Below are 23,428 nucleotides of genomic sequence, written 5' to 3' on the forward strand. Positions count from 1 at the left end.
TGTGATGTGGGGACAGGTGACACTCTATCACCACTGTGGATGTAATCTGGAGAAATGTGACGCTCTATCACCACTGTGGATGTGATGTGGGGACATGTGAAGCTCTATCAATACTTTGTATGTAATGTGGAGAGGTGATGCTCTATCACCACTGTGGATGTAATGTGGAGACATGTGACGCTCTATCACCACTGTGGATGTGATGTGGGGACATGTAAAGCTCTATCACCACTGTTGATGTGATGTGGGGACATGTGACTCTCTATCACGACTGTGAATGTCATGTGGGGACATGTGACTCTATCACCACTGTGGATGTGATGTGGGGACATGAAGCTCTATCACCACTGTGGTTTGATGTGGGGACATGTGACACTCTGCCACCATTGTGGATGTGATGTGGGCACATGTGACACTCTGTCACTACTGTGGATGTAATGTGGAGACATATGATGCTCTGTCACCAATGTGTATGTGATATGGGGGCATGTGACGCTCTATCACCACTGTGGATATGATGTAGGGACATGTGACGCCCTGTCACCATTGTGAATGTGATGTGGGGACATGTGAAGCTCTATCAATACTTTGTATGTAATGTGGAGACGTGATGCTCTATCACCACTGTGGATGTGATGTGGGGACATGTGAAGCTCTATCACCACTGTGAATGTGATGTGGGGACGTGAAGCTCTATCACCACTGTGGATGTAATGTGGGGACGTGAAGCTCTATCACCACTGTGAATGTGATGTGGGGACGTGAAGCTCTATCACCACTGTGGATGTGATGTGGGGACATGTGACGCTCTATCACCACTGTGAATGTGATGTGGGGACGTGAAGCTCTATCACCACTGTGGATGTAATGTGGGGACGTGAAGCTCTATCACCACTGTGAATGTGATGTGGGGACGTGAAGCTCTATCACCACTGTGGATGTGATGTGGGGACATGTGACGCTCTATCACCACTGTGAATGTGATGTGGGGACATGTGACGCTCTATCACCACTGTGGATGTAATGTGAGGATGGGAAGCTCTATCACCACTGTGGATGTGATGTGGGGACACGTGACGCTCTATCACCACTGTGGATGTGATGTGGGGACATGTAAAGCTCTATCACCACTGTTGATGTGATGTGGGGACATGTGACTCTCTATCACGACTGTGAATGTCATGTGGGGACATGTGACTCTATCACCACTGTGGATGTGATGTGGGGACATGAAGCTCTATCACCACTGTGGTTTGATGTGGGGACATGTGACACTCTGCCACCATTGTGGATGTGATGTGGGCACATGTGACGCTCTGTCACTACTGTGGATGTAATGTGGAGACATATGATGCTCTGTCACCAATGTGTATGTGATATGGGGGCATGTGACGCTCTATCACCACTGTGGATATGATGTAGGGACATGTGACGCCCTGTCACCATTGTGAATGTGATGTGGGGACATGTGAAGCTCTGTCACCACTGTGGATGTGATGTGGGGACGTGAAGCTCTATCACCACTGTGGATGTGATGTGGGGACATGTGAAGCTCTATCACCACTGTGAATGTGATGTGGGGACGTGAAGCTCTATCACCACTGTGGATGTGATGTGGGGACATGTGAAGCTCTATCACCACTGTGGATGTGATGTGGGGACATGTGAAGCTCTATCACCACTGTGAATGTGATGTGGGGACGTGACGCTCTATCACCACTGTGGATATGATGTAGGGACATGTGACGCTCTATCACCACTGTGGATGTAATGTGGGGACGTGAAGCTCTATCACCACTGTGAATGTGATGTGGGGACGTGAAGCTCTATCACCACTGTGGATGTGATGTGGGGACATGTGAAGCTCTATCACCACTGTGGATGTGATGTGGGGACGTGAAGCTCTATCACCACTGTGGATGTAATGTGGGGACGTGAAGCTCTATCACCACTGTGGATGTGATGTGGGGACGTGACCCTCTATCACCACTGTGAATGTGATGTGGGGACGTGAAGCTCTATCACCACTGTGGATGTGATGTGGGGACATGTTACGCTCTATCACCACTGTGAATGTGATGTGGGGACACGTGACGCTCTATCACCACTGTGGATGTAATGTGAGGATGGGAAGCTCTATCACCACTGTGGATGTGATGTGGGGACACGTGACGCTCTATCACCACTGTGGATGTGATGTGGGGACGTGACCCTCTATCACCACTGTGGATGTGATATGGGGACGTGAAGCTCTATCACCACTGTGGTTTGATGTGGGGACACGTGAAGCTCTATCACCACTGTGGTTTGATGTGGGGACACGTGACGCTCTATCACCACTGTGGATGTAATGTGAGGATGGGAAGCTCTATCACCACTGTGGATGTGATGTGGGGACACGTGACGCTCTATCACCACTGTGGATGTGATGTGGGGACGTGACCCTCTATCACCACTGTGGATGTGATATGGGGACGTGAAGCTCTATCACCACTGTGGTTTGATGTGGGGACACGTGAAGCTCTATCACCACTGTGGTTTGATGTGGGGACACGTGACGCTCTATCACCACTGTGGATGTAATGTGAGGATGGGAAGCTCTATCACCACTGTGGTTTGATGTGGGGACACGTGACGCTCTATCACCACTGTGGATGTAATGTGAGGATGGGAAGCTCTATCACCACTGTGGATGTGATGTGGGGACACGTGACGCTCTATCACCACTGTGGATGTGATATGGGGACGTGAAGCTCTATCACCAATGTGGTTTGATGTGGGGACATGTGCCACTCTGCCACCACTGTGGAGGTGATGTGGGCACATGTGACACTCTATCACTACTATGGATGTAATGTGGAGACATATGATGCTCTGTCCCCATTGTGTATGTGATATGGGGACATGTGACGCTCTATCACCACTGTGGATGTGATGTGGAGTGCAGTGATTGTGCTGCTTTCCAAAGACACAGGGCACTGCTTTGATATTTCCAATACTGGAGTTATGACATTTGTCAGTGCAGTGGCAGATTACTGACAGCCAATGGGTGGGCAGATGGCAGTGCTGAACATTGAGGCCTGGCGGTGCCAGCTCTGGCTGTGAGGTTAGATAGTAATGCTCAGGGAGGTGTCAAGTTTGGTAGAGCCACAGGTAAACAAACTGGGTGCAGGGAATTAACCCCTTAAGGACCAGGGGTAGTTCCATTTTTGCATTTCCATTTTTTGCTCCCCTTCCTCCCACGGTCATAACTTTTTTATTTTTCCGTCAAAATGGTCATGTGATGGCTTGTTTTTCGCAGAATGAGTTCTGCTTTTGAAAGGTACCAGTGATTTTACCATATCGTGTACTGGAAAACGGGAAAAAAATTCCAAATGCAGTGAAATTGCAAAAAAAGTGCAATTCCACAATTGTTTTTTGGATTTTTTTTACCATGTTCAATAAATGCTAAAACTGACCTGCCATTATGATTCTCCAGGTCATTACAAGTTCACAAACACCAAACATGTCTAGGTTCTTTTTTATTTAAGTAGTGAAAAAAAATCCATGTTGCCATTTTCCTACTCCATTTTTCGGGATCTGGGGCCGGGTGAGAGCTCATTTTTTGTGCGCTGATCAGATTTTTTTATTGATACCATTGTGGTGCAGATACGAAGTTTTGATCTCCCATTATTGCATTTTATTGCAACATTGCAGCAACCAAAAAAAATGTAATTCTGGTGTTTCAATTTTTTTTCTCGCTACGCCATTTACTGGTTGGATTAATTCTTTTTATATATTGATAGTTCAGGTGATTGTGTATGTGTATATTTGATTTTTTTTTATTGTTTTATTTTGAATGAAGCGAATGGGGCGTGTCAGCTCTGGCTGTGTTGATACATAGTAATGCTTAGGGAGCTGTCAAGTTTGGTAGAGCCAAAGGTAAATTAAGTGAGCCCAGGGAATTAACCCCTTGAGGACCAGGAGTAGTTCCACTTTTTGCTTTTTTTTTTTTTTGCTTTTTCTCCCCTTCTTCCTCCGGCCATAACAATCATGTTTTTTGATCAAAATGGCCACGTGAGTCTTGTTTTTTATGGGACAAGTTGTACTTTTGAACAACACCATTGGTTTTAGCATATCGTATACTGGAACACGGAAAAAAAATTCTAAGTGGAATGAAATTGCAAAAAAAGTGCAATTTCACATTTCTTTTTTTTTGGTGCCATTTTCCGAGACCTGTAGCATCTCCGTTTTTCATGATCTGGATGAGTGCACCGAGCTGACATTTTTATTGAGAAGTTTCAGTACTTCAATCGCCTCTGGTATACACAGACGATGATCAGATTGCCTATGTGTAGCAGAATTGCTCACTTGCTATGAGCGCTGACCATAGGGTGGCGCTCATAGAAATCCGGCAATGACAAACATAGATGTCTGCTTAAGATCTCTGGCTCTCATGTTGACTCATTGGAGACTTGTGATCATGTGACGGTGTCATCGATTGGCGGGATTTACAATGTGCTTCCAGTAAGAGTGAGTTAAATGCCGCTGTCCGAGATTGACAATGGCATTTAACTAGATAACAGCAGCAGGTGGATAGTGATTCCACCTACAGCTGTTGCAGGCAGATGTCAGCTGTATAGATCCGCTGTCTTGTGCCCAGAAAGGTGCGAGCTCAGCGCCAGAGCCAGCACCAAACAGGGGGAGTCTAATATTGGCATACTATTACCCCCGATGTCGGAAAGGGGTTAAATATTACGCTGTTGAGTCTCTGTCCATGTTAACTGATAAGGAAGAAGAGGCAAAGAGGCTCATTTGATGAGTGGGAAACAGAAGCCGTATGTAATGGCACTTATCATAGATAACATGGTAAAGTGGAATAAATACAATATTCTATCATATATTAGACTGACATTACTTCCAACAACAACAAAAATTCTAATATATTTTTTATCTTATCACATTATTTGACTCTGATCTACACTGGTGATGTAGGGTTAATACATCCTTGCCAGACTATATAATGGCGTAACAAGCAATTCAGTTAGTTAAATAATCTGGGCCGTTGTACACGTAGCATAGATTTTATTGTGCTTGGTGCCAGGCGTGCTGGAGCCAAAATGTATCCCTTGAGTCAGCACTATTTTTGCCGCTGTTCCCTTTTTTACAATTAGATGATACACAGCCGATAAAAAAATAGTAAGAGTATGTTAATGAGTTTAATGTGACACAGCAGTCCATGAACAATTTTTCCACCTGCACCTAAGATGTGAACAGATGTGAAAATCACAAAAGAATTATCCCTGGCCTTTTATTAAACGTCATGCTAATCAAGGAGTATTGAGACCGCTTCGCAAAAGTCTGTCATTTTACTATCTACCATATCATCTAAAAAGTTAGTGTCACCAGAAAAAAAAAAAAAAAACTAAACAAACTTCAGAATATTTCTTTTTTTATTAACTAAATCTATAAATATTTTATGTATAGTGCCCAATGGTGGGATATTGATGCACTTTTTAGGCAAGTTTATAAAATTATTCTCTTGTTTCTACAAGACTGGGGAGTCCACCACTCCTCTGTGGGTCATTTGCATTGTAGCTGTTCCATCCTGCAAGTTCCACATGGATATTTTCTCTCTGAACCCTGCTCATACAGGTACTATACAGATGATCAGGTTTTTAAATACATCAGGTAGGGATTATATACATTAGGTAGGACTGCTCTATTATGGGTATACCTTGACGATTGGTGGAGCAGCAAAAAAAGTATTAACTAAATACCCTGTATTTTTGTATTTTTTCATCTTTTCACTAGCACTTGCTTATTTACTGTGACTTTTTTACAACAGAGTATTTTTTTACCTCTCTGTGCGCTTTTGTGTCTTCAAGTTTATAAAATGCCCTAAATTGTTACAGCAAACATAAAACTTCTCATAGCCTATCCTTGTGTTTCAGTGCTGCTCTGCTGCCCACAGTTGAGGCGTAAATGTAAAACCCGATAGTGGCAGTCACTGAGCCCACACCGCTCATCAGTCGGGGGGATGATATCGTCCAGGTGCCAAACGCATTTAGTGCATAGAAATATACAAATAGCAAAATCTCTTATATCAGGGGATAACATTTCAGGCAATTTTATGTCTGACTAGAAAATGGCCAACTCCCTATAAAGGTTTTTTTCACTAAAACAATAGGACTTACGACATCTCTTCTCAAGGACCCTCTTCCATGAGGAAAAATGAATGATATTTTACATGGATGGTCCTTTATTTGAGTGCAGATAGAACATTTATCCAGCATTTGTGTTGAAAAATTTAATGCAACATCACTGACAAATCATTGATTTCTAAATGGAAAAGTTGACTCCTTTAATCTGCTATATGGACAACCTAATGCCAATAGTTTTTTTTGCTTTTCTAAGTATTTAGATTGCTGTTCATGGACTATGCACTAAATACATTTTTTATCAGAAGATGCCTGGAAGGAACAAGGATAAGAATAATCGAAGATGTTTTTAATTAGAGATGAGTAAATCGATTAACTTGGTTTGAAGCTGCCGACAAATAATTATAAGTCACTTCAACTTGCGAATCTCAAAGCCGTTCTTGTTGGCTGCTGAATGAAAATGACTCGATGTAATTCTGGTCATTCTTATATGGAATGCAACATGAGAATGACCTGCAATAATGGCCCGTTTTCCTTCTATGGCTGAACCAATGGTGGACACCAATTGATTCTCACATTTCTACTTATAAGTGAATAACATCTAATGTGACTTTGCGAAAAGAACAGGTAAGTATCAAACGTGGAGGAAAATAAATAGCAAGTAAGCATCATTGAATTTAAACTTATTCTAGGACTTTTATCGACTTTTTATTATTATACTTCAGTATCAAAAACAAAAACTGCACAATAACAGGTTTACTATTGATGAATGGTGTTTAACTGTAATTCTATTCTATTTTTTTCTGTAAACTTAGACATGAAGAGTTCTCTTGATATAAAGGCATCGGTTGTAGATAAAACATATTTGCAAATTGTTTATGACACTTTACAAATGATATTGCTGTTACTTTTTTAAGTTCTCTTATGCCCCGCATTCATTCTCACGGTACAGTATATTGCAAATACATAAAAGGATCAAGAATCTTTCTGAGTAGCACTGAGTGTAGAGTTTTATGATTATGGATTTTGGAGCATAATGTTCTTTTTAATGAAACACAATTTTAAGTCGCCATATGGGATACATGAGCTAACGGAATGATAACTTTGAATATATGTGATGTATGACACTATAAAAAGAGTTGAAACATTATATTGAAAGGGAGAAGGCATCAGAAAATAAATGTTGTACAGTCATATGTATGGACGTATAGCATGTATTACAGCACTATAGCTATTTCACTGAAATCATTAAATAGATGTGTCAGCCATTACACTTCTGATGTGTAGAGTGCCAGGGTTTTTGTTCACTGTAATTCTGTGGTGAATGATGCAAAAAGCATGGGTCCTTGTGCTATCACTGTAGTATTTCACAGTCATCTTGTTGATGCCTTCCTGCTATATCAAAGATCTAAAGGGGATAAAAAGTAGAGATAAGAGAATAATCCTCTGAGGATACATTCGATTCAAATTTCCTGAAATTTGTGGTTTCTCGTGAATGCAAACATTTTGATATTCGATTTGCAGTTGACAAAAAAGAACAATTGCCGGGCCGGCACCCTTGTCACACCACTGACACTAGCAATATTCTGCATTGCTGTTTGGGCTTCCACATATTACCCCGCAGCTATGACATCTAGCAGATCATCATGTCTTCTATCATTGTGGTCAGTTCCTGGGTCATCACAGATCAGTTCCCAGTGGAGCACAGTTATGACGGCAGAGTCGGCCTCCTTCTCCAGAATAACTAGGAAGGTCTCTTTCTTCTGTAGAGTGTAAACTCTCATGGTAAGCAGAGTTCTTTCTGTCTCTTTACCCCAAGTGTTTTTTTCTGAGCAATGACAAGTTTACTAATATTTAGATTGGAACAAATTTATTCTCCACAAATCAAATTGTGGATCAAAATGTATCAAAGTCAGCGAATTCAATTTTCCAAAGATTCGCTCATCTCTAATCAAATGACATTTAATATTCACTCAAAATTGTTGTAAACTAGTCCACAGTAGTAAACTCAAACTCACAAGAAAGACATGGGTCCCATATACTGGAGGGTAATGCCTAATTGGCCTGGTGTATATACCCATGAAGTAAGCGGACATTAAATGTATACTCCCAATACTATTAACACATTAGAAAAAATGGAGTTCCATACATATAGTATAATTAAAAAATTAGTACACTTTATTGAAAATATCAAAGATTACAAACGAGTAACAAAATTAACAAAAAAAGACAAGAAACCCTAGTCTGGGAACTGCTGCATCCCCGGCACAAAAATGTATTTAATGTGCTCCAAGCATGGAAATAGTCTAGCACAACATGACTGATACCGACTATTGCATTACTAATATGCCCAACCTAAATATGAGGCAATGTCCAACCTCTATGAGATAATACATACCACAGGAATTGTCATAGTGACAAAAAGTCCATATGGGGAAACATAAGTGCAAAGTATCAGAGTTAGGTATAAAATTCCTTACCCATATCAAAGTCAGCGAATTCAATTTTCCAAAGATTCGCTCATCTCTAATCAAATGACATTTAATATTCACTCAAAATTGTTGTAAACTAGTCCACAGTAGACTGATTCATTAACAAATAATCTAAGAAAACCTGGGAAGATCTGAGATATTCTCAGAAAGACACATTCTTCTTCTTTCCAATAATCTTGTTTCCATATAAAGACTATATGTGGCTTCTTTGCTTTCATTGAGTAGCACACAAGGAGGAGATGCTGAAACTCTTAATAAAAATTAGATTCAGAGGACTGGCACTCGGTCAGTTGTCGAGTTGCAGGTGTAACTGGGTACATGACTCCTAAAATTTGAAGTAAGAGAAATTCACCCATAGTCTTTATTTCAAAGGTGCAAAAAATTTATTTGTGGAAGCGGGTAAGGACAAAGTTATAGCTCTGGGTATGAGAGACAAAGTTAAGACATTTTAACCCCACCAGGGTCTTTTTCCCTAAGTTGCTTTGAGTAGATGGAGCAAGAGAAAATTAATTTCTTAATGGTGGGATATTGCACAAGGCATGTGCAGTGCTATGCTGCTGGTACTTGATAGGGCGCTCCCGCACCTGTCTGGCTCTATGAAAATCTCAAAAGATCTGAGATATTCTCAGAGAGACACATTCTTCCTTTTTACAATAGTCTTGTTTCCATATAAAGCCTTAAGTGGATTATGTGCTTTCATCGATTAGCACACAAGGAGGAGATGCTGACACCCTTAATAAGGCAGATTGATTGCTGAGAGGAACACCTCTAGTTCTTGACTACTCTGGTTTTCATGTTCATAGGGATTGTCCAGTGCCGCTCACTTGTACATGTAGAGGTGTGTGGCACAAATTATGTTGCAGTTGCATATTCCTGGTGAGATGCATCCATGATCGCCAAGTATCATGCAACTGTCCTATTTTTTAGACACAACCATAATATCAGTCGATGCAAATCCTGATGCAGACTTGAGTAGAATCGTACAGCTCTTAAGTTTCATGGAATGATGGCATGTTAAGAGTGGATGGAACAACATAAGGGAAACTGGAGCTTCCCATTGTAATTATTCACTTACCAGCTTGACAAGCTAATGAGAAATTTATGGATGGGAACAGAAGCGTCAGTCAGAGGATGAATACACTACATCTCTTTGCATATTGATAGCACACTACCAGCACTTCAACTCCAATGAATTCTCTGGGAAGAGTGCCACCAGTCTCTTACACTGGAGAGAGTACAAATGGTGGCATGATGGTTGAATTAATTTGAGAATTTTCCATTCTGGAATGTTTCTTTGGGGAAAGGTTCAGTTTCAGAACAATAAAGTGCAGTTTTAACATTGATGCATTCCTCTTACTCCAAACACTCACAAGGCTTCAATATTATACTGTACTATTTGCAGTGGTGTAATGATTGCAGTCGTAAAGGTCACAACCATGACTGTGCCCATGGGGGACCAGCCAACGCTAGCGCAAACTTCAACTGGATGTGCATCTTCAGGCACACATTCAGCTGAAGTGTATTGTGGCACAGGGGACCCGCTGAGTCCGTGCCTTGCAATACATGCTGTCAGCAAATCAAAGACCAACAGCTGACATTGGCATGCACATGACTGGGGGTGCATGGCAGGGACATCTTGCACACCGAAGTCAGATACCAATCTCAGATGAAGATGCCATGCGGTGAGGAGCAAGAAAGGTGAGTCCAATCATTTTTTTATAAGCATTACAGAACATGGGCCCAAGATGGAAAACATATATACCAGGAAGGGGGATATGTAAATACCAGGATCTGGCTCAGGCTAAAAGACATATATACCAGAATAGGGAACATATATGCCACGATGTGGCCAGGATAGGAGACATATATATATACCAGAATGGGCCAAGAATGGGGAACATACAGTGGGGCAAAAAAGTATTTAGTCAGTCAGCAATAGTGCAAGCTCCACCACTTAAAAAGATGAGAGGCGTCTGTAATTTACATCATAGGTAGACCTCAACTATGGGAGGCAAACTGAGAAAAAAAAATCCAGAAAATCACATTGTCTGTTTTTTTAACAATTTATTTGCATGTTATGGTGGAAAATAAGTATTTGGTCAGAAACAAACAATCAAGATTTCTGGCTCTCACAGACCTGTAACTTCTTCTTTAAGAGTCTCCTCTTTCCTCCACTCATTACCTGTAGTAATGGCACCTGTTTAAACTTGTTATCAGTATAAAAAGACACCTGTGCACACCCTCAAACAGTCTGACTCCAAACTCCACTATGGTGAAGACCAAAGAGCTGTCAAAGGACACCAGAAACAAAATTGTAGCCCTGCACCAGGCTGGGAAGACTGAATCTGCAATAGCCAACCAGCTTGGAGTGAAGAAATCAACAGTGGGAGCAATAATTAGAAAATGGAAGACATACAAGGCCACTGATAATCTCCCTCGATCTGGGGCTCCACGCAAAATCCCACCCCGTGGGGTCAGAATGATCACAAGAACGGTGAGCAAAAATCCCAGAACCACGCGGGGGGACCTAGTGAATGAACTGCAGAGAGCTGGGACCAATGTAACAAGGCCTACCATAAGTAACACACTACGCCACCATGGACTCAGATCCTGCAGTGCCAGACGTGTCCCACTGCTTAAGCCAGTACATGTCCGGGCCCGTCTGAAGTTTGCTAGAGAGCATTTGGATGATCCACAGGAGTTTTGGGAGAATGTCCTATGGTCTGATGAAACCAAACTGGAACTGTTTGGTAGAAACACAACTTGTCGTGTTTGGAGGAAAAATAATACTGAGTTGCATCCATCAAACACCATACCTACTGTAAAGCATGGTGGTGGAAACATCATGCTTTGGGGCTGTTTCTCTGCAAAGGGGCCAGGACGACTGATCCGGGTACATGAAAGAATGAATGGGGCCATGTATCATGAGATTTTGAGTGCAAACCTCCTTCCATCAGCAAGGGCATTGCAGATGAAACGTGGCTGGGTCTTTCAACATGACAATGATCCAAAGCACACCGCCAGGGCAACGAAGGAGTGGCTTCGTAAGAAGCATTTCAAGGTCCTGGAGTGGCCTAGCCAGTCTCCAGATCTCAACCCTATAGAAAACCTTTGGAGGGAGTTGAAAGTCCGTGTTGCCAAGCGAAAAGCCAAAAACATCTCTGCTCTAGAGGAGATCTGCATGGAGGAATGGGCCAACATACCAACAACAGTGTGTGGCAACCTTGTGAAGACTTACAGAAAACGTTTGACCTCTGTCATTGCCAACAAAGGATATATTACAAAGTATAGAGATGAAATTTTGTTTCTGACCAAATACTTATTTTCCACCATAATATGCAAATAAAATGTTAAAAAAACAGACAATGTGATTTTCTGGATTTTTTTTTCTCAGTTTGTCTCCCATAGTTGAGGTCTACCTATGATGTAAATTACAGACGCCTCTCATCTTTTTAAGTGGTGGAGCTTGCACTATTGCTGACTGACTAAATACTTTTTTGCCCCACTGTATATGTATCAGGATAGACTTAGGATGGAGAACATATACACTAGGATGGGGCTTAGGATAGGGAACATATATACCAGGATAGGGAATATATACGCCACGATGGGCCCAAGATGGGGAACATTTATACCAAGATGGGGAACATATACATCAGGATGGATGTCGTATATACCAGGATGGAGAGCACAAATACCAGGATGAAGGTCACATCTACCAGGATGGGGCCAGGATAAGGGACATATATACAAAGATGGGGGACATATACTGTATACTAAAATCGGCCCAAGATAGAGGACATATATACCAGGAGGGAGCCCAGGATAGGAAACATTGCTACACATTGGAGAGGAGGGGCAGTTGGTATGTCTTCATAGTATTTAGAATGCTTGCATCTGATCCCTGCCTTTCCTTTCTAAATTGCTTTCAATAATCTTTCACTTAAAGGCTCAGGAATGAATGACAGGATAGTCTTCAGCATCATTGTTTACATTGGGAGTTATCATTTACAAAGCTTGACTGCCAGCCTCATAAAATAGCCTTGAAACTATTGCATGCAATTTATTTTTACTTGTCATGGGATTTAATATTCGTTGTAAGCAAGAGAAAATAATCCAAGTGAGTAAGATCAAATCTAACACATACATATCCATTGTGCTAGGTTTGATCAATAAAGCTAAATACCATACTCATAATTTGAATAGACACACTGGGGGAGGTTTATTAAAAATTATGCAAAAGTGGAGAAATTACACATAGAAACCAATTAGATTATAGATTTTTTTTAAAAAAGCCAAATGTTCACTTTCTTAAAAAAATACCTAGAAAAACTCTGTAGTGGACAGCAGTACAACATGCCGGTCTGAATTATGAGACCGAAAAACTGGAAATAGAGATAATTCAAACCATACCAGTTAATGAATCCAACAACCAACACATATTCTGTCTCCCCTTCCTTATATGAGATTAGTAAAATATCAGGTAGATAAAAGACACTTATTCAGAGGAACAGATGTGTTCGGTTGTGGAGTACTGTTATGGACCTGGTGGTTAGGAGCACCCGGAACGACCTGATGGTTAAACTCACACAGGACAAGCTCTGGGAAGTGGGAGCTCTGCTGACCGCAACCCCTAATCCTATCACACAACTAGAAATAGCCGTGGAGCGTATCTAACACGACCTAGACGCCTCTTCACAGCCTAAGAGCTAACTAGCCCTAGAGTTAGAAAATAAAGCCTACCTTGCCTCAGAAAAATTCCCCAAAGGAAAAGGCAGCCCCCCACATATATTGACTGTGAGTTAAGATGAAAGTCACAAACACAGAAATGAAACAGGTTTCAGCAAAGGGAGGCCAGACTTACTAAACAGACTGAGGATAGGAAAGGTATCTTTGTGGTCAGCACAAAACCCTACAAAAAGACCACGCAGAGTGTGCAAAAAGACCTCCGCACCGACTCACGGTGCGGAGGTGCCACTCTGCATCCCAGAGCTTCCAGCTAGCCAAGACAAGATCATGATAGCCAGCTGGACAAGAAAACAATGAACAAATAATTAACTAGCAGGGACTTAGCTTCTGCTGGAGTAGACAGGTCACCAGAAAGATCCAAGAGCGAACTGAACCAGTACAAGAACATTGACAGCTGGCATGGAGTAACGATCTGAGTGGAGTTAAATAGAACAGCCAGCCAAAGAATAAACTAAGTCACCTGTGGAAGGAACCTCAGAAGCAGCAGCTCCACTCACAGCCACCAGAGGGAGTCCATGGACAGAACTCGCCGAAGTACCATTCATGACCACAGGAGGGAGTTCGATAACAGAATTCACAACAGAGTACTAAAAGATCTCAGGCTTTACCACCTGTGGCCCATGGATCCTTGAGAGATCCATATTCCTACTCTGCCTGACAGTGGAGCTTGGCACACTAAATGACAAGTTTTTGGTACCCTCGCTCCACAACTTCTGACCCTAACTCTCTCTGAATGTCCCAGATAAAACAGATGCTTCTACAGGAACCTAAACTAGGCATAGAACAACTATCTAGTGAGGGTAGAGAGGGGAAGCCAACAAAACATAGGCTATAGCAGGTATCACTTATTATTTTGATGCTTGTAATAGAGATAGCTTCCATTCCTCTGCCTCGATGGGTTTCCCCTCAAATGGTTCAATCATAAATTGAAAAACACCTTCAAGGGGTACAGTAACTACTTCAAAGGTTACAATATGCACACATTTTTTGAGGTAGACAGTTACATTTCTGAAATCTGGAGATTTGTGAATTGTATAACAAAATCGCTTCACTGCCTTTGGCACACAAGCCTAGGTCTCAGATTTTTTCTTTATTAGCAAAATTATGACACAGGTTATTAAACTTTTTTCTATTGCAGTGTGTGAATATAAAAAAATGCTGTCATTAATGTGCTACTTATTGCAGTATATCACAGGCAAATTAATTCAATGTTGGCCTATGTCTATCACTATGTGAATTAGCTGCATGCTGCATGCTCTCACCTTTCTATCCCTAAAATTCTAAAATTTCGCAGCTTGGCTGGCCACCATCTTTTATACTTGCTGTAATGGTCCACCCTTGATTGGCTACGGTAGACAATGTGATATGATAACTACAGGGCATTATGCCTGGCTGCGAATGATGCCATTAACCCGCCCTGTGCCGAACCCTTTTATTAATATTTTTTTTTTCGTCATTAGGTCAATCAGTGTGAATTTAATTGCAAACTGTTCGAATTCACATAGACCTACAAATTTAAGGAAATTTGACTCAAAATTGATTCTCGGATTGATGTAATCATCTCTAATAGGGACATTTTTTTTCTATTTATGCCCCTTATGTAGCCCCTTTTATATACCGCCGGCATAAAATAGTTTGCAATCAAATCTTCACCTACAGAGATGGATATAGGTCAACAATTGATATTAAGAGCTTAAATCTAAAAATATTCTGTTACTAACATAAAAATAGTACAATATATTCCAATTCTAAAGATCAGACTTATCAATATCCAATGAAAGCCACAACTTACAAGTTGTTACCCAATGAGAATTCTTTGGATGGCAACCCCTTCCTACATCTTCAGAAATCTCCAGCTCTTATCTTTGCACTGTACACATGTAAGACAATTCCAAGAAGCTCTGATTTAAACAACTCTTGTGTATTGTGGTTAAAACCAAAGGATCACAAAGATCTCATTTATAAAGAAGAGATTCATCTTTCTGCTCCACATAGTCTACCACAGAATACTATCACCGCCCAGTCACTGTCAATATCCCTAACGGAAAGTTAATGGTTTATACAGAGAAGCATCACACAGAATGGTAAGCACAGACTCTCACTTCTACAGCTGGCTGGTTAACCGTAGACGTGTGCAAGTATGGATTCACGATGGCTTTAACCCCTTCTCTTTCAAGTGAGCCATGTTCAGCTCTTCCGTTTATACGGCCGTGACAAGCCTAATTAAATCCGTGCAGGACATATTTATTACAATTCACTTTTCCGGAGAGTACAAAGATTTGAATAGGATTGGAGCATTTTTATACCCTTTTGTATAGTTATATTACACATATGAAAATTGTCTTTTGGTGTATTGTAGATTTCAGCTTTCAGCAGAAGTGGCTATCTTCATAATCAACAACATGGAGGATACAGGGAAAATCAATCAGACCCAAACTAGAGAGGTCATATCATGCTGTACAGAGACGAAGCACACACAGGGAAAAGCTTTAACACTTACCACGGCACCTTCTAGTCTCTGCTCATCACAGCCCCCCAAAGATAACAACGTAGAAACAAACAATGTGCAGTGGTCATATTGGGAGCTCAGTCACAAGTCTGATTTTTCCACGTACAAGAAAAACAGGCCAATTATTGAGATCAGACTTTGTTTTCCATTTTTTTTCTCATACGTGGATAAATTTTTTAAAAATTGTCTCCACCTTCTCAATTCAGACAATCCATGTCACTAGAGAGCTGTCTGATTTTTTTCATGTACCCATTGACTTTCATTGACGATTTTGATCCGATCCTCGGATCAAAATCAGACATGTCTCTGCGATTATTTTATGGATAACTTTGTCCACAAAATATCTCAACAAGTGAATAGCCATGTAGACTACCGTAGGTACGAGTACTATCCAGCAAAAACATGGATAACACTCGTACTTGAAAATCAGACATGTCTCCGCGATTTTCTGTGGACCACTTGATCCATGAAAAATCTCAAACATGTGAATAGCCCCATAGACTATTGCAGGTATGAGTACAGTAGAGGAAAAATACGGAAAACACTCGTACTTGAAAATTAGATGTCAGCATGAGCCCTTATTGATATGCAGCGTCCAAGAGTCAATTCATTTTGCTGATGATCTTTGAGATCTCAAGGCAGGAATTTTTCACGTTCCATTTTTCTGCTCTCTTTGAACACTAACAAGGACATATGTGTAATATCAGGGGCTGCTCAATGGCTGCTATTGGGCACCAACAGAAAAATGTTGCTGTTGTTTTTTCCAAGCTTTTGCTATTGGTTATGGAGAATATTTAAAGGCTACATTCATAAGACTAGTAGCTTAAAGATAACAAAATTAGAAGTAAGGAGGGTGACAAGCAGCGAGCTCATTAGCTGTTCTTATTGTGCAAGCAACACTACTCTATCCTCCTCCTCCTGGACCTGTCCTCTGCCTTTGACACAGTGGACCATTTCCTATTATTACAGACCCTCTCATCACTTGGCATCACAGACTTGGCCCTATCCTGGATCTCATCATACCTAACAGACCAGACATTCAGCGTCTCCCACTCACACCACCTCCTCACCTCACCCCCTATCTGCCGGAGTCCCACAAGGTTCAGTCCCAGGGCCCCTGCTCTTCTCCATTTACACCTTTGGCCTGGGACAGCTCATAGAATCTCATGGCTTTCAGTATCACCTCTATGCTGATGACACACAGATCTACATCTGTGGACCAGTTATCACCTCCCTACTAACCAGAATCCCTCAATGTCTGTCCACTATTTCATCCTTCTTCTCCACTAGATTTCTGAAACTTAACATGGACAAAACAGAATTCATCATCTTTCCCCATCTCACGCGACCCCCCCAACAAACCTATCCATTACAGTGCATGGCTGCCCACTCTCTCCAGTCCCACAAGCTCGCTGCCCCGGGGTAATCCTTGACGCTGATCTCTCCTTCAAACCACATATCCAAGCCCTTTCCACTTCCTGCCGACTTCAACTCAAAAATATTTCATGAATCCGTACATTCCTCAACCAAGAATCTGCAAAAACCCTAGTCCATGCCCTCATCATCTCTCGCCTTGACTACTGCAACCTCCTGCTCTGTGGCCTCCCCTCTAACACTCTCGCACCCCTCCAATCTGTTCTAAACTCTGCTGCCCAACTTATCCACCTGTCCCCCGCTGTTCCCCGGCCTCTCCCCTCTGTCAATCCCTTCACTGGCTCCCCATTGCCCAGAAACTCCAGTACAAAACCCTAACCATGACACACAAAGCCATCCACAACCTGTCTCCTCCATACATCTGTGACCTCGTCTCCCGGTACTTTCCTGCATGCAACCTCCGATCCTCACAAGATCTCCTTCTCTACTCCCCTCTTATCTCCTCTTTCCACAATCGCATACAAGATTTCTCTCGTGCATCACCCATACTCTGGAACTCTCTACCACAACACATCAGACTCTCGCCTACCATCGAAACTTTCAAAAAGAACCTGAAGACCCACCTCTTCTGACAAGCCTACAACCTGCAGTAACCACCGATCGACCAAACCGCTGCATGACCAGCTCTACCCTCACCTACTGTATTCTCACCCATCCCTTGTAGATTGTGAGCCCTCGCGGGCAGGGTCCTCTCTCCTCCTGTACCTGTTATGACTTGTATTGTTTAAGATTATTGTACTTCCTTTTATCAGGTATACCCCTCCTCACATGTAAAGCGCCATGGAATAAATGGCGCTATAACAATAAACAATAATAATAACATTATGCATGGTATGGAGCTCCTTCCTTTTAAGTATCCACCATTGACAACGTACAGTTAGTGTGATGTGTTATTTTTATAAAAAAAATAACATTTGGACTTTCAGTATCCAGAGATCATTCACTGAGCTAAGATAAGTCAGTAAGTTCACCGCTTTTTTTTACAGAAATGCATCTTGATATCATGTAGGGGTTCACTCCATTAACAATCTCAGTTTGTGCCATTGGCAAACTCTGGTCTTTTGCTGTTATCTGTATTTCAAACCATAGAAACATTTCAATCTTGATTAATTATGAAAGCTTTACAAGTAACAAACTATCACCACCACCTTATGCATTTCCTTTGAAGAGGCTAACCTGAAACGCGTGTTGGGGTGCCATTATTTACTCTGGTCTTATTGTCTTTGCAAGATTTCTTCTACCTCATTCTTCCCAGTTCAGGTTGAACAAAATGGTTGATTTGACAGCTATTTCTTTCATACTCTTTCCAGACCGTTGCACTAGGCATTATTCTTATAGTTGGCTTGTTTACTTTTGAATTACAGCCTGGATTGTATTTGCGTTAGCTCTTTCATAGTAATGAATTTCCCGATCCTTGCAGCACACCGCTGTATCTATTTCCTGCCTCATCCTTTTCTTTTAAAGGGAACCCGTCAGGTCCCCCATGCCCTCTAACCCAGAAGCAATCATCTATGCATGAGCAAATTCCCTGCCTAACCAGCCCTGTATAACATTATTATTAACAAAGTATTTTTAATGTCCCCATTTCCTATGCTAATGAGGGCTTTGACTATTCGGTGGGTCTTTAGTTTCCCCAGACTAGTCAGCTTTCTTTCCATGTTATCACGCCCGTGTGGGTGTGACAACATAATTTGCACGAGCGCCAAGTCTCTGTGCCTCTGTGTCACTGCTGAAATGAGTGGTGCGCGTGTGCAAGGTCTGCATGAACAGCTATGACGCCGCTTGTGCAAATTATGTTATCACGCCAACAGGGGCGTGATAACATAGAAAGAGGGCTGACTAGTCTGGGTCAACGCCCCATCGACTTGTCAAAGCCCTAATTAGCATAGGAAACGGGGACATTATAAATGCTTTTTATACCTTGTTTCCACTCAATGACATTATACAGGGCTGGTTAGACAGGAAATTTGCTCATACAAATGTGAATGCTGCTGGGTTGGAAGATATGGAGGACCTGACAAGTTACCTTTAAGTTGTTTGTCTTTTCTTTTTAATTATTTCTAATGCTTATAATAACTTAAAGGGAATCTATCACCAGGTTTTTGCTAACTAATCTGAAAGTAGCATAAAAAGTGCACATGGAAACCGTGATTCCAGCTACATATCACTTATGGAGCCACTTGCTGTAGTTTAGATTATCTTCTGCTTATAAACCAGTACATTATCAATAGAGGACTAGTGAACCTGCTGCCACGTAGTCCTCTATATTCATAGGCTCTGCATAACCCCGCCCCCACCACTGATTGGTAGCTTTCTATGTAAAGTGTATACAACAACTGCCAATCAGAGGTGTGGATGGGGTAACACAGAACTCCGTATTCAGAGAAGTGCTAGCTCTGCAGCAGAGAACTCAGCAGTGTTATCAAAACTGCAGCAAGCAGCCCAGTAAGTGAGAAACCACTGGAATCAGGGTCTTTGTCTCCATGTCATGCTGCTCTCAGATAGGGCAGAAAAATCTTGGTGACAGATTCCCTTTAATAAAGCTGATTGATCACTTATATATGCAAGTAGCTTCTGTTTGATTTTTTTGGTTACAGTAACATCCTATGAAGAACTAAGCTGGGAATGTAAACCTAAATTGGAGATACAGCAGTATCTGATGTCACAAAGCCAGAAGTAGCCCTGCTGCGTCTATCACACATAGGGTATAAAGGGCCGGCTCAGACACTAGTGTGGGGAGTAGTGAACACGTACAGCAGATGCTCCGGCAGGGCTCCTGACAGAACTCGTCATGGGGTGCCAGAAGCAGGATCGCAGATCCCCGTCCCCGAGTATGTGACTGTCTGCTGTCTGATGAAAGCAGCCTCAATCCTGCAGACATTTCTCCCACCTGAGACTAACATGACTCCGTGTACATTCCAGGTGACTACATGACGGCGCTGCTGTGATGTGCCGTAATACCGGCATTTACTGGATATATTAGGATCACTGATCCACCCACATCAGCTACATAGCTTGTAAGGTCACAGTAGGATCATACACCCAGAGTCGCTGTTTTCATGGTGTCACCCTAAAGATGCAAGTGGGTCATTTTTAGAAAGATCAGTTGTATGGCCCTCAACTATAGTGTTGTTTAATAATGATGTGCATGGGGATTGTTAGAGTCCCTCTAGGCTCCACAACTTTTCCCCCACCATAGTTATGCCCCTTGTTCATCTCATACCATGCTGACAAGAAGACAATATGAAGGACAGCGCACGTGTCATTAGGATCGTTCCAGTTTTACACTTGTGAGAAGTTCTGGGGTAGTTACTGATAGCTACGCTTTCCATTGGTTGAATTATTGAATCATTTTCAGCCCTCGGCAATTAAAGCTCATAAAAATAATCTCATCCTACAAATGCGATGTACAGTATTATTCTCCCATGTATACACGGCACTGCAATCCGTACATGACATTACCTTGGAACAACTACCCAGTGCTGCCCTCCTCTGTCTCACAGCGGCTTTCCCGTAGCACCTACTATTCGCTTCAATTCAGCTCTTACGTCTTTGTTTGAAGGGGAAACAAAAGTTGATTTAACAATTTTTTTTTTCAGTTTTAAGATTAAGGGAAGCAGAGAAGTATAAAATAAAAACACTCCTCTCTGTTGATTCTCAAAAAATGTGAAGAATCAACCTGCTAAAGCATCGGTATAGGGGAGCGAAGACTGAAAAGTTCTGGTTTCTAATGTTGGAATTGCTGTGATTTTCAGTAAAGATCGAACCAATGAAGTTTATTCTATCTCCATATCTATGATAATATAGTTATATTATAATAATTTAGCAAATTCTATAGATCTGCTATATTAAATCTACAAAGAAATTCAAGAAATAATTGTCTAAAAAATAGTATAATATAATATAATAATATGAATTGTGTAAATATATATATATATAAAGAGAGGGAGAAAATAATAATATAGAAAATAAATAATATAAAAAATAATCATACATATAAAGCAATCAGATTTCATCAATTAAAGTAAAGTTAGGACAAGATAGTAGTACGCTATTTTATCCATCTTTAGATCAGACGTGGCATCCCGTCTTGGTTGATGTTGAGTCAATATGGGACTAAAAGTTCCTATGAACTCTAAACAGCAGATTTTCTGTAACAATACTAAACTAAACCTAGTCCGACTCCTTGTCTGTGAATATTCATTGTCCAACATGTACAGTTTTGCTTCTTCTTTTTTCTATGAAGGAAATATTAGTAGATCACTTGCCACAAAGACTAAAGAGGCACCTTGATCTGTAAAGCATCAAGTCTAGTAATAGAAAGTGTCTAGTTTATTTTCAGAACTGGCAGAACTATGTGACCACATTTCACATACAGTATATGAGCTCTTCCAGAGAGCACCTACTGGACATCTTATTGGAATCATATGTGGTAGATGGGATGATCAGGTTCGAGATGAAGAACTTGACCTTTTTTAAACAATGATATTTGTCTCATGTTTTTTTTCTCTTTCAGCTCCATGATATACTTTGAATTTCACATTCTATAATCCCTCTCATTAGACGGAACTAAATGTCTAGACTACACCACAGTTTTTTCCTGCTTTTTTTGGTTAAGAAAGCTGACACAATAGTCAAGACTGAGCATTGAAATGTCAAAATTCCCAGGAGGTCGGAAATGTAGTTCTCTGAACTTCACCATTCAAAGAAAACTGTGTGTCGATAGATGCACAGAAGAACTGCAGCAATCAGCAAGATGTCCAGACTAGACTGGATCCAGCGGCAGTAGGGGACACACAGTCTAAATAGTGTAATGCCTGATAGACTTGTCACTGTTCTTCCCTCAATGCTAAAGTTTAGTTCAGTAATGTCTTCCATTATAATGAAATGGCTGACAACAGCTTAGTGGAAACTCAAGAACATCTATTTCATTTTGGGGACATCAAAACACACCTATTTTCCCGACAATGTTAATATTTCCATACATAGGCTTTTTTGAGGGTTGAAAGTAAAAGTCCATCGAGTTCAACCTATATTCTAACATGTTGATCCAGAAGAAGACAAAAACCTCCAGAGACAGATGCTAATTGCCCCATATAGTGGACAAATGTCTTCCCGACTCCACATCTAGCAATCAGATTGGTTCCCTGGATCATCATCCCATCACAAAATTCTACCCATAGCCTGTAATATTGTACTTTCCAAGAAAGTCATCCAGGTCCCAACTGGTTTTTTTAGATGATTTCTTTGTGCTTTTTGGGATTAGAGCCAACCTGTGGCTCTGGAGGTGATTTAATTCATATAATGCAATCATCCTACCCCTGAAGAAAGTTCTCCTTTACTCTAAAGCAAATGCAGCATTCGCAGACTGTGATTTATTTCTACACCATGAACCGGCCATACCATGAGGAACGTAGAGTTGTTTCCCACTCAGTCTCCACACCCCACATTATATATCATCACAATGATCTGTCCCTCCTGATCATGCCCCATCATATATTCTCAGCCATTTTTGCTGAACATTTGGCACTTACAATGGAACTGCTTTCCGATGAGTTTCGGTGAGAACGGACATGACCTGTCCTAGAACCTGTGGATATACTATGGAATCCTACATGTATAAATCCACCATATTTGTATAGATTACTAATTCCCGGTGTCCACTTTACGCTTCTTGTAGCCACCTGAATCCCTCCAAGTCCTTACAGCACCTCGTATAATGTATGCACTGAGCCTGGTCTTCCCACACATGTTTCACATAAATTGATCTAGTCAAGCCTGCAACTCATTAGCCTTGGATTCATATATGAATTGTTTAATATCGGTTATCACACATAACTTGGTATTATTGCTTTGACTCCCCCGTGGCCTAAGTGGAAATTAAATACGGCCTTAGGTAGATCAGGGGGAAGCGGTTTGCACAAAGCATTTAACTCTTTGTGCAGAGGGTGGTAGGAATAAGCAGATGAACTGCAGTACAGCTCCACAGCCTTGTGCTGCACATTCATCTAATCATTGTTAGCCACAAGTAGCATCTGACTGCGGATAGTATATGTGCAGCCCCAATGATAGCATGGCATTTCTGCACACACCTATACAAATCC

General features: G+C 41.4%; 1 protein-coding gene across 5 annotated transcripts in view; it reads right to left on the minus strand.

Moving 5' to 3' along the window:
- Positions 1-23,428, minus strand: part of UNC5D (unc-5 netrin receptor D) — a 968,940-nt gene that overhangs the window by 944,373 nt on the left and 1,139 nt on the right. The gene's annotated exons all lie outside the window — the stretch shown is intronic.

This window comes from Ranitomeya imitator, chromosome 4, assembly GCF_032444005.1.
Source record: "Ranitomeya imitator isolate aRanImi1 chromosome 4, aRanImi1.pri, whole genome shotgun sequence".
Lineage (NCBI taxonomy): Eukaryota > Metazoa > Chordata > Amphibia > Anura > Dendrobatidae > Ranitomeya > Ranitomeya imitator.